The sequence below is a fragment of the Gopherus evgoodei genome, chromosome 8 (genome assembly GCF_007399415.2).
Source record: "Gopherus evgoodei ecotype Sinaloan lineage chromosome 8, rGopEvg1_v1.p, whole genome shotgun sequence".
Taxonomy (NCBI): domain Eukaryota; kingdom Metazoa; phylum Chordata; order Testudines; family Testudinidae; genus Gopherus; species Gopherus evgoodei.
Genome location: NC_044329.1, coordinates 113,472,784 through 113,485,354, shown reverse-complemented (window position 1 = coordinate 113,485,354; position 12,571 = coordinate 113,472,784).

Genomic DNA, 12,571 nt, shown 5'->3' with positions numbered 1-12,571 from the left:
AGGCTCTTATGTGCTCAGAATAGTAAGTACTAGGTAGATAAGGTGAGTTAGGCCTATATTTGTTTTCTTTATTTGCAAATGTGTATTTGGCTGGAAGGAGTTCAAACTTGTATTTTGCTGAAAAGATTTTAATTTGTACTTGTATACTTAGGCTGGGAGGGTATTCCCAGTGTCTATAGCTGAAAGACCCTGTAACATGTTCCATCTTAAATTTACAAAGATAATTTTTACTGTTTTTCCTTCTTTAATTAAAAGCTTTTCTTGTTTAAGAACCTGATTGTTTGTTTTGTTTTTTTTTATTCTGGTGAGATCCCAGGGGACTAGGTCTGGATCAACCAGGTTATTGGTGGGGAGAAAGGAGGAAAGGGGGAGAGAGGTTATTTTCTCTCTGTGTTAGGATTACTTTCTCTCTTAGGGAGAGTCTGGGAGGGGGAGAGAGAAGGAGGGGGGAAGGTGGATTTTCTTCTCTGTTTTAAGATTCAAGGAGTTTGAATCACAGTGATCTTCCAGGGTAACCCAGGGAGGGGAAGCCTGGGAGAGGCAACGGTGAGGGAAAGGGTTTACTTTCCTTGTGGTAAGATCCAGAGGGACTGGGTCTTAGGGGTCCCCAGGCAAGGTTTTGGGGGGACCAGAGTGTACCAGGCACTGGAATTCCTGGTTGGTGGCAGCGCTACAGGTTCTAAGCTGGTAACTGAGCTTAGAGGAATTCATGCTGGTACCCCATCTTTTGGACGCTAAGGTTCAGAGGGGGGGTAGCAGTTTTCAGGTAACTAAAAGGGTGTCATCAGGAGAAGGGAGAAAACTTGTTCACCTTAGCCTCTAAGGATAGAACAAGAAGCAATGGGCTTAAACTGCAGCAAGGGAGACTTAGGTTGGACATTAGGAAAAAGTTCCTAACTGTCAGGGTGGTTAAACACTAGAATAAATTGCCTAGGGAGGTTGTGGAATCTCCATCTCTGGAGATATTTAAGAGTAGGTTAGATAAATGTCTATCAGGGATGGTCTAGACAGTATTTGGTCCTGCCATGAGGGCAGGGGACTGGACTCGATGACCTCTCGAGGTCCCTTCCAGGCCTAGTCTCTCTGGATCTATGTCAGAGCACTAGCCTCACACACATCACAATCTCTTGAGTGGTAACAGCTACTTGAGCCCCACCTCCTACTATACTTGTAGTTGGGATGATTTTATTTCACAGGTACATTACTTGCCCTTTGCAGCGTTGCATTTCAGCTGCCAGTGAGTTGCTCAATCACTCAGTTTGTAAGCTTTCCCCTCTAACTTTTCATTCTCACTTTTCAACTTAGCAATCTTGAGTGATTTTTGTATCATCTGCAAACATTGCCCCTTCCCGCTTAGCCCAGGACTGTTTATGTTATAGGACTTCAACAAACACATTCTGAAAATTTAAGTACACTCTATCCATTGTATCACCCTTAGCCACATGCTTATTGACACCTTCAAAGCATTCTAGTAGATTAGTGAGGCATGATTTCCCTACACAAATGGTGGGTTGAAGCTTCCCTAACAAAGTGTATTAAGCTAGGTTAGTGTTTCTGCACTGGTGTGCTATCAGACCCAAACACGTGTGCTGTGAAATGCTTTGAAAAATGAGAGTGAGGGAGACGCTATCTTCTTCACCTGCTTCATGTGAATTCCAATCAGGCTGTCAGTGCACACCATGTGCACAGTCATCAGAAAGTTTTCCCTTAATCGCTCCTGTCAGATCAGCTATGGAGCCCCCTGGAGTGGCACCTTCATGGTACTCAATATATGACCCTGCCAGCCCAGCCCCAACTCTGTTCTTTCGTAGTGCCAGTGATGGGCACTGGAACTGCAGTCACTTGCTTTGTGTTCTTTCAGATAGTTAGCTTAGCCTAGTTTAGTTATAATTAGTCGAGTGCATATAGTGAGATTTGGGAGCAGGGGTTCCCCACTCTTAACTCCCACCCCAATGTGCTCCAGGGCATGCTGCAAGCCCAAGGCTTTAAACCCTGCAGAACCTGCAGCAAGCCTTTGCCAATGAGTGACCCCTACGCTTCATTTCTGAAGTGTTTGGGGGAGGTGCACCACGCAGAACAGTGCAAGAGTTGCAGGGCTTTCCTCTCCCAAGAACTAAAAAGGAGTGCGATTTCCAAATGAATCGCTTGCTCAGGGAATCTGCCTTTCGTGCCCAGTCTGCTGTGGACAACACTGCACTAAGCACATCCGTATGGAAGGCCCCAAGATCGGTACGTGACACACTGCAAAGGAAGGATGCTAGTCTAAGAAACCTTGGCACCAGCACTCTCCAGCCCCGGAGGCTGCACAGACAAGCAGGCACCGCTCACAATCACAGGTGCCGTACGAGTAGCACAGAAAAGCTGACGGGGTACTCCCCAGTACAGAAAGCAGTTGCAGCTGCAGGTGTGGTACCAGGGCGTCCTGTGAAGGAGTCCTTAGTGTCCAGAAAACAAGTGTCAGTGCGGGAAACTTCCAGGATGGGCAGTGCCAGGTGAAGGAGGGAGTTACCCTCCACTACAGACAGGTTTGAAGTTGCCAGAGACTTGATAGTGATTATGGTTCATCAGGCCCCTCCCGCTCAGAGAGAAGCGCCAGCACTGCCACAATTGGCACCATCTATAGGCAAACCGGTCATGATGCAGTGGTCACTCTCTCATGCCTGGCACCACTCCAGATCACCATCCTCAAGGCACCACTTTCTGGCACTGGACACCCGTTAAGGGTTCCCTGGTACCAGGGCACAACACTCCCCGGCACTGATGTGATAGCCACATTCTTCTTCGAGTGATTGCTCACATCCATTCCAGTTAGGTGTGCGCGCCGCGCGTGCATGTTCGTCGGAAACTTTTTACCCTAGCAACTCCAGTGGGCCGGCAGGTCGCCCCCTGGAGTGGCGCCGCCATGGCGCCCAATATATATCCCTGCCGGCCCGCCCGCTCCTCAGTTCCTTCTTACCGCCGTGTCGGTCGTTGGAACTGTGGAGCGCAGCATAGCTGTCCTCCACGTCCCTAGCTCTCCTAGTTCTCTATCGTTTATCTATCGTTCATCTCTAGTTCCATTATAGTTGTTAATTTCTCCGCTTTGTTGTGGGGGCTCTTCATTATCAATTTGCAGTCCTCCCATTCGGCCTGTCCACGGCCCCGAGGGTGTTTACAAAATGCATGGCAGTTGTCGTGGCGCATCTTCGGTGCAACCGTGTCCACGTGTTCCCTTATCTGGACGACTGGTTGATTCGGGGCACGTCGGAACAGCAAGTCAACAGCCATGTCCGCATGATCACCGGCATGTTTGCAAGTCTGGGCCTCTTGATAAACACAGACAAGTCCACCCTGAGGCCCACGCAGAAGGTGGAATTTATCGGGGCCGTCCTGGATGCCACTGTGGGCAGGGCCTCGCTGCCTCTGCAACGGTTCCAGACCATGGTGGCGATCGTTCAACGTTTGCGGTCAGCCCCATTGACGTCAGTGAGGACATGTCTAACCCTGTTAGGCCACATGGCGGCGTGCACCTTTGTGACCGACTACGCTCGGCTCCACATGAGGCCTCTCCAGCTGTGGCTTATCAGTCATTACAGGCCGGCAAGGCAACCGTTAGACATGTTAGTCACAATCCCCCAGAAGGTCTTAGATTCTCTCGGCTGGTGGTTAGACCAGTCCGTATTATGTGCGGGTCTTCCCTTCCACCCCTCTCAGCCCTCGGTATCCCTGACAACGGATGCCTCAGATCTAGGCTGGGGGGCCCATCTAGGGGCCCTGCGGACACAGGGCCTGTGGTCCCAGGAGGAGGTGGGGCTACACATCAACATGCGGGAGTTGAGAGCGGTCCGCCTTGCTTGTCAAGCGTTCTGTCATCAGCTTCAGGGTCGTTGTGTCGCCGTGTTCACGGACAACACGACGACCATGTACTATATCAACAAGCAGGGCGGCACCAGGTCCTCCTCCCTGTGCCACGAGGCGATACGACTCTGGGACTTTTGCGTAGCCCACTCCATTCACCTCAGGGCTTCCTTCCTCCCTGGAGTACGGAACACGCTGGCGGATCGATTGAGCAGATCCTTCCTGTCACACGAGTGGTCCCTTCGCCCGGACATCGCTCTCTCCATTTTCCGGAGGTGGGGTTATCCCCGGGTGGACCTCTTCGCGTCCAAGGGGAACAGGAAGTGCCAAGCGTTCTGCTCCTTTCAGGGCAGGGAGCCGGGGTCGATAGCGGATGCCTTCCTCATCCAGTGGTCGACCCACCTGTACTATGCGTTTCCCCCGTTCCCTCTGGTCCACAAGGTCCTCCTGAAGGTGCGCAGAGACAGGGCTCTCGTGATCATGGTGGCCCCGGCATGGCCCAGGCAGCACTGGTACACCATGCTGCTGGACTTGGCCATAGCCGACCCAGTTCCCCTGCCCCTTCATCCGGACCTGATTACCCAGGACCACGGGACCCTCTGTCACCCAGACCTGCAGTCGCTGCACCTAGCGGCGTGGCTCCTGCGTGGCTGACTGGTTCTGAGCTGCGCTGCTCCACGCCTGTGAGAGAGGTGCTCTTGAGCAGCAGGAAACCGTCCACAAGAGCCACATATTCGGCGAAATGGAAGCGCTTCTCCTGTTGGTGCGTAGAGAGAAATCTCCGCCCTATGGAAGTTTCGATAACCGAAATCTTAGACTACGTTTGGTCCCTCAAAGGGCAAGGTCTGGCCTTATCGTCGTTGCGAGTCCACCTAGCAGCTATCTCCACCTTTCACCCGGGTGCGGACGGTCGCTCCGTTTTTTCTCACCCGACGGTGTCGAGATTCCTTAAAGGGCTGGAACGTTTATTCCCTAACGTCCGTCCCCCTGCTCCAACCTGGGATCTTAACCTGGTGTTGTCCCGGCTCATGGGGCCCCCCTTTGAGCCATTAGCTACTTGCTCCCTGCTCTACCTCTCTTGGAAAACTGCCTTTCTAGTGGCTATCACCTCAGCTAGACGGGTGTCGGAGCTCCGAGCTCTTGTGGTAGACCCCCCATATACGGTCTTCCACAAGGACAAGGTGCAGCTGAGACCACACCCTGCTTTTCTGCCCAAGGTGGTCTCAGCCTTCCACGTCAACCAAGAGATTTTCCTTCCAGTTTTTTTCCCAAAACCTCACTCCTCAGGCAGGGAGCAGCAGCTCCACTCGCTGGATGTCCGTAGGGCTCTCGCGTTCTACATAGAGAGGACAAAGCCCTTCCGAAAATCCCCCCAGCTTTTCGTGGCGGTAGCAGATCATATGAAAGGGCTTCCTATCTCCTCCCAGAGGGTATCCTCTTGGGTTACGTCCTGTATCAGGACCTGTTATGACTTGGCCCATGTCCCTACGGGCCGTGTGACTGCGCATTCTACCAGGGCGCAGGCGTCGTCGCTGGCTTTCCTCGCCCGCGTGCCCATCCAAGAAATCTGTCGGGCAGCGACCTGGTCATCGGTCCACACCTTTGCTTCCCACTACGCCCTGGTCCAGCAGTCGAGGGAGGATGCGGCCTTCGGAACTGCAGTGCTCCGTGCCGCGACTTCTCACTCCGACCCCACCGCCTAGGTATGGCTTGGGAGTCACCTACCTGGAATGGATGTGAGCAATCACTCGAAGAAGAAAAGACGGTTACTCACCTTTGTAACTGTTGTTCGAGATGTGTTGCTCACATCCATTCCACACCCGCCCTCCTTCCCCACTGTCGGAGTAGCCGGCAAGAAGGAACTGAGGAGCGGGCGGGCCGGCAGGGATATATATTGGGCGCCATGGCGGCGCCACTCCAGGGGGCGACCTGCCGGCCCACTGGAGTTGCTAGGGTAAAAAGTTTCCGACGAACGTGCACGCACGGCGCGCACACCTACCTGGAATGGATGTGAGCAACACATCTCGAAGAACAACAGTTACAAAGGTGAGTAACCGTCTTATCCCCAGCTCTGAGAGAGGACCGGTACCAAACCCTCAGCACCAGACTCCCAGTTTTGGTCATCAGACCAGGATCTCAACACTAGTCCCCTGCATCATCAACTCAGCACAGGTCCCCGACACAATACCATGCAGTGCCACCATGGTCATCTCAATTGAGTTCCATGCCTTCAGACTCGGATAGTGACTCATATTCCCGTTGCAGCAGGCACAGATCCAACAGGTGATGGAGGGAATTACGAATGGCATGGCAACCCCCATGGCAGTCTCTAGCCCAATGGCCTTTTTAGATCCCCTGGGCTCACCATCAGGTCCAGGGCTTCCATTTGGTGGCCTCAGAGCTCCAGACAGCCAAGACCCATGGTGCTGAGGAGATCTTGGCGCAAGCCCCACAGCCCAGGTCACCAGTGAGGCAACTCTGAGGCATGACCAACTGAAAGGCCAGGCTACTGTCACCTCAGCTACAGTCGCCTCAGACACTGAACAGGAGGTCAGGGAGCCGGAGGGTCAGGAGGACCTTGTACCACCTCTGGCTTCCTCATCTTCGGCCCCAGATGAAGCAGTGGCAGGAACTTCAACCTTGGGCCCTCCCTCAATTGAGCACAGGGCCCATTAAGACCTTCTACCAAGGATTGCCCATAACATGGGGTTACAGGTGGAGGAAGTAGTCCAGTGCCAAGGCTCAATGGTCAACATCCTTACACCAGAGAGATCATCCAGGGTAGCTCTGCACTAATAAAAACTATCCAGAGCAATATTAAGACTGTGGCAGACCCCTGCCTCAATCTCACCTACCGCCAGGGGATACGAGTACCTGTTCTCACCTGCAACCATGCTCCCTCAGTATCTGCAGTGAATGAGAAAGAGAGAGACAAGGGCAGCAAGGGCCGGCCTCTAAATCCAAAGAGTCAAAAAGGATGGACCTTTTTGGCAGGAAAATCTATGCAACTGGGGGTCTGCGGTGGAGGATAGCTAACCAGCAAGCTATCCTCAGCAGGTACAACTTAAACCTCAACATGGAGGCCCACAAGTTGAAGGAACTGATTCCACCAGACTCGAGTTCTCGGCTGTCACTGATGAAGGGAAGGGAGTGGCATAAGCCTCCCTCCAGGCTTCATTGGACTCGGCCACCTGCACCCTTTCCTCAGGAGTAGCCACGAGGAGGGGCGGCAGCAAACCCTGCAGGACCCACTATTCGAAGGCGCAGGATTATTTTCAGACAGACTCCAAGCTGCAGAGTCTCGAAGACTCCCTGGCGACTATGAAGTTATTGGGTACGCACAGCCCAGCAACCCAATGACATTTCAAGCCCCAACAGCAACAAGACAGGATTTTTATAGGCGTAGGGGCAGGAACAGCAGGTGCAAACCTTCCAGTCCTGCTTCTCGGCAGAGGCCAAGGCCCAACCAAACCTTCAGCTTGCTCTAGAAAGGCCTTTTGAAGGGACGCCGGAGGACAGTGCACTCGCCATGACACTGGATCCTTCCCCGTTATGAATCATTTGCCCCACTTCTACTGTGCTTGGTCTCAAATAACATCGGACCACTGGGTTCTTCTTCGAGTGCTTGCTCATATCCATTCCAGTTAGGTGTGCGCACACCGCGTGCACATTTGTCGGAAGATTTTTACCCTAGCAACCACCGGTGGGTCGGCTGGGTCGCCCCCTGGAGTGGCGCCATCATGGCACCGGATATATACCCCTGCCGACCCAACCACTCCTCAGTGCCTTCTTACCGCCCGTGTTAGTTGTTGGAACAGTGGAGCGCAGCTTAGCTGTTCTCCACCTCCCTAGCTACTCCTTGTTTCTTCACTATCGTTGTTGTATATAGTTGGTTTTATAGTTCTTGAATAGTTAGTGTATATAGTTACAGCGGGGTTTGGGCATTAGCCCCTTCCGCGCATCCTGTGCTGGGGCCCATGCCCAGTTCACCGGGGTTTAAACTGGGCTTGGCCTGTCATAAGCCGATGCCCACAAGCGATCCCCAAGACTCTTTTCTAAAGTGCCTCGGGGAATCGCACATTACGGATAAGTGCCGTATTTGCAAGGCATTTAAACCGAGGACAAAGAGAGAGAGACTTTCGTCTGAAGAATCTCCTCATGGAGGCAGCTTTGAACCTTCCATCCTCGGCACCGAGCATTGAGCACTCTGCTAGCAGCACTTCTCCGGCACTGGACTGTGCCGGCACCACCAAGACACTGAGGCACCGGCCATCTCCGGTGCAGTGACCTGCTTGGCACCAATCTCTCTCCCCAAAGCAGAAGAGGTCGAAGTCCTCCACTACCTCTGTGCCGTTGGCGCAGACGCAGCCTCGTGCGGACCGCCCGGCACCTGCACCTGCCGCGGCACCGACTGCTGCGGTGCCGTTGAGTCCCGTCCCTGAGAGCTCCCTGTCAAGGCGTGTGGTTGAGCTTAAGGTCCCCTCTACACTGGAGACATTCTCCACAGCCAGGGACCTTATAGCCATGACAGAGTCTGTCCTGCCTCAACCCCCGGCACCGCCAGTGTGGGTATTACGCTCCAGAGGCAAGCCAGCCATAATAAGACCTCCTTCAGTCAGCTCAGCAGACCAGCACCGATCACGATCCAGGTCCCAGTGCCATTCGCGGTCTCATCGACGATCATGGTCCTGATGCTGCTCGCAGTCCTGGCACCGATCGCCTACTCGGTACCGGTCGTACTCACAGCATAGATTGACGTCTCAGCCTCCAGCCCGGTACTCTCAGTACCGCTCCCGGCACCACGACTCTTGCAGCCGTTCCCGCCGCAGACCTTTGAGATCCAGCTCGACCTCCCGGCACCGCGCCGGTCGCAGGTCCCGGTCTCACTCTCGGCACCAGTATGACTCCAGATACCGATCCCCGGTGATGAGATCACCAACGGTGAGAGAGAGGGATCCTTACCATAGTCTTTCAGCTCCTCCCTGGCCGTCCCGGCACCCATCTGTGTCTTCACAGGTGGACAGTGCATATGCCCAAGACAGAGACACCGATGTGCCCGCCACGATTTTCCACGAGCCCCAGACTCAGGATTACGGACCTCAACAGTGGGCATTCTGGACACCTTGGGCATATCATCAGGCCCAAGGTGCACATCCAGGCCCATCGCGCTCTGCCACATCAGAACACCAGGTGCCGGAAGCCACCATAAGCCGCCCTCCTCCTTCTGCTTCAGAGAAAGTGTCGGTCCAGCCACAGGACTCCCAAATCCCAAGGGAGACAGAGGCTGTCCACCACAATGAGCCCTTGACTGACCCGCTTGTCCCAGGTCTCTCCTCATCCTCCTCCCCTGACGAGGCGGTAGCCGGAACGTCATCTGTAGGCCCTCCACCAATCGACCTCAGGGCCCACCAGGACCTCCTCAGACGTGTCGCACAAAATATGAACTTGAAAGTCGAGGAGGTCCCGGAGGTAGAGGACCCAGTGGTGGATATTTTATCCTCTGATGCCCCCACAAGAGTGGCCCTCCCCTTTATACGGACGATCCAGGCCAATGCCAATACAATCTGGCAGACTCCGGCTTCTGTCCCACCTGCTGCCCAGGGAGTGGCACGTAAATATATGGTGCCCTCCAAGGGCTACGACTACTTTTACGGTCATCCCCCTCCTTGCTCCCTCGTTGTCCAGTTGGTCAATGAAAGAACGCCATGGCCAGCAGGCTCCAGCCCCGAAATCAAAAGACACGAGGCGCGTGGACTTGCTGGGGCGCAAAGTCTATTCTGCAGGGGCGCTCCAACTCCGCGTGGCTAATCAACAGGCCCTCCTTAGCCGCTATAACTATAATACCTGGGCGGTGGCAGACAAGTTCAAGGAGTTGCTCCCGCAGGACTCCCGACAGGAATTTGCGGACATCCTGGACGAGGGGAAAAAGGTGACTAGAACCTCCCTCCAGGCTTCCCTGGACACCGCGGACTAAGCGGCCAGGACCCTAGCCTCTGGGATTAGTATGAGGAGTATCTCATGGCTGCAAGTCTCAGGCCTTCCCCCGGAGCTCCAACATACAATTCAGGACCTCCCCTTTGAAGGGCAAGGCCTATTCTCCGATAAGACAGAGCCTAGGCTGCAAAGCCTAAAGGATAACAGGGTCATTATGCGCTCACTGGGCATGCACACACCAGTGACTCAGCGCAGGCCCTTCCGCCCCCAGCCACATTGCTCTTACCCTCAGCCCAGACAGAGGCAGGACTTTGCTAGAAGGCGGGGTAGAACCGGTTGCTGGAGGCAGTCAGGCAACCAAAGGGGCCAGAACACCAAGGTCCCTCCAAACCTTCCACAGGGCCAAAACCCTCCTTTTGAAAGTGCATCTGAGGGCATCATACCAGTATCGTCAAAGGATCTGTTCTCTCCTTTCTCCAACCGTCTCTCCCTTTTCCTCCCTGCGTGGTCCCAGCTAATGACAGATCGCTGGGTCTTACGCACACTGGAATTTGGATACCACCTCCAATTTATTTCATGCCCCTTCCACCTCCCTTCCTCGTCCCTCTTCAGGGACCCCTCTCACGAGCAACTCCTCCTCCAGGAGGTGTAGACGCTCCTTGCTAAAGGAGCCATAGAGGAGGTACCAGAACACGAATGGGGCACAGGGTTTTACTCCGCTACTTCCTAATCCCCAAGGCAAAGGGGGGGGCGGTCTCACACCTATCCTCAATCTGCAGGAACTCAACAGATACATGATAAAGTTGAAGTTTCGTATGGTATCCCTGGGGACCATCATCCCATCCCTGGAGACTGGTATGCCACCCTCGACATGAAAGGTGTATTTTCACATCGCCATCTACCCACCTCACAGGAGGTTTCTCCGGTTCGTAGTCAACCGCCAACATTTTCAGTTCGCGGTCCTACCGTTCGGCCTCTCTATAACCCCAAGAGTATTTACAAAATGCAGGGCTGTAGTCACCGCCCACCTCCGCCGCCGGATACACATTTTTCCATATCTAGACGACTGGCTCATCCGAGGGACCTCCGAGGCACAAGTGATCCATCATGTCCGCATTGTCAAGGACCTTTTCTTACATCTAGGCCTAATGATCAATGCAGACAAGTCCACTCTGATTCCTACTCAGAGAACAGACTTCATTGGTGCCACCCTGGACTCCATCCTCGCCAGAGCTTGCTTACCGCTGCCCCGGTTCCAGGCAATGGTGGTCATCATCCAGAGTCTGCAAGCTGCTCCCTTGACTTCAGTTCGCACTTGCCTCGGTCTTCTGGGTCACATGGCAGCCTGCACGTTTGTAATGAAATACGCCAGACTGCGCCTCCGTCCCCTCCAATTGTGGCTCAACTCACTGTACCGACCAGACAGGGATGCCACAGACATGATCACCACCATTCCCCCGAGCATCCTAGGCTCCTTCGACTGGTGGCTGACCCCCACCCTGGTGTGTGCAGGGCTGCCCTTCTATCCGCCCCAGCCCTCTGCATCCCTGACAACAGACTCATCTCTCGGCTGGGGTGCTCACCTCGGGCATCTACGCACACAAGGCCTTTGGTCATCTCAGGAACTGGCCTTGCACATCAATGTCCGGGAGCTGAGAGCAGCCTGCCTTGCTTGCCAGGCATTCCAACAGCACTTGCAAGGCCGTTGTGTGTCAATATTCACCGACAACACAACAGCCATGTACTATATAAATGAACAGGGCGGGACAAGGTCCTCGACCCTTTGTCAGGAAGCCATTCAACTCTGGAACTTTTGTATAGCCCACTCTATAGACCTCATAGTGTTCTTTCTCCCAGGGGTTCGGAACACTCTGGCAGATCATCTCAGCAGATCCTTACTTTCTCACGAGTGGTCGCTTTGCCCGGACGTTATTCTTTCAGTCTTCCGGAAGTGGGGATTCCCCGTGTAGACCTCTTTGCGTCCCACGAGAACTGGAAATGCCAGATGTTCTGTTCCTTTCAAGGCCTCTCCCAGGGTTCGATGGTGGACGCCTTCCTGATACCTTGGACAACTCAGCTGCTATACGCTTTTCCACCGTTCCTGCTCGTCCACAAGGTCCTGCTGAAAGTATGCAGGGACAGAGCCCCCTTGATCATGATCGCTCCAGTGTGGCCCAGGCAGCACTGGTACACCATGTTGCTAGACCTGTCAATAGCCAACCCTATCCCACTACCTCTTCACCTGGACCTGATAACTCAGGACCACGGCAAACTGCATCACCCAGACCTACAGTCCCTCCATCTCACAGCATGGCTCCTGAGTGGCTGACCCAGTCTGAGATGCATTACTCTGCCCCAGTGCAACAAGTACTCTTGGGTAGCAGAAAACCTTCCACTAGAGCAACATATCTGGCCAAGTGGAAGCGTTTCACATGCTGGTGTGGAGAACACAACGTTCTTCCCACCGAGGTCCCCATCCCCACCATCTTGGACTACCTCTGGTCCCTTAAACAACAGGCCCTAGCGGTATCATCTTTGAGGGTGCACTTGGCAGCCATCTCTACCTTCCACCCAGGGGAGAATGGTCACTCGGTATTTTCACACCCTATGGTATCCAGATTCCTCAAGGGCTTGGAGTGGCTATACCCCCAGGTACGCCGCCCCGCCCCAACCTGGGACCTCAACCTGGTTCTTACAAGACTTATGGCGGCCCCATTCGAGCCATTAGCAACTTGCTCCCTTATCTACCTCTCCTAGAAAATCGCTTTCCTCGTGGCCTCACATCAGCAAGACGAGTTTC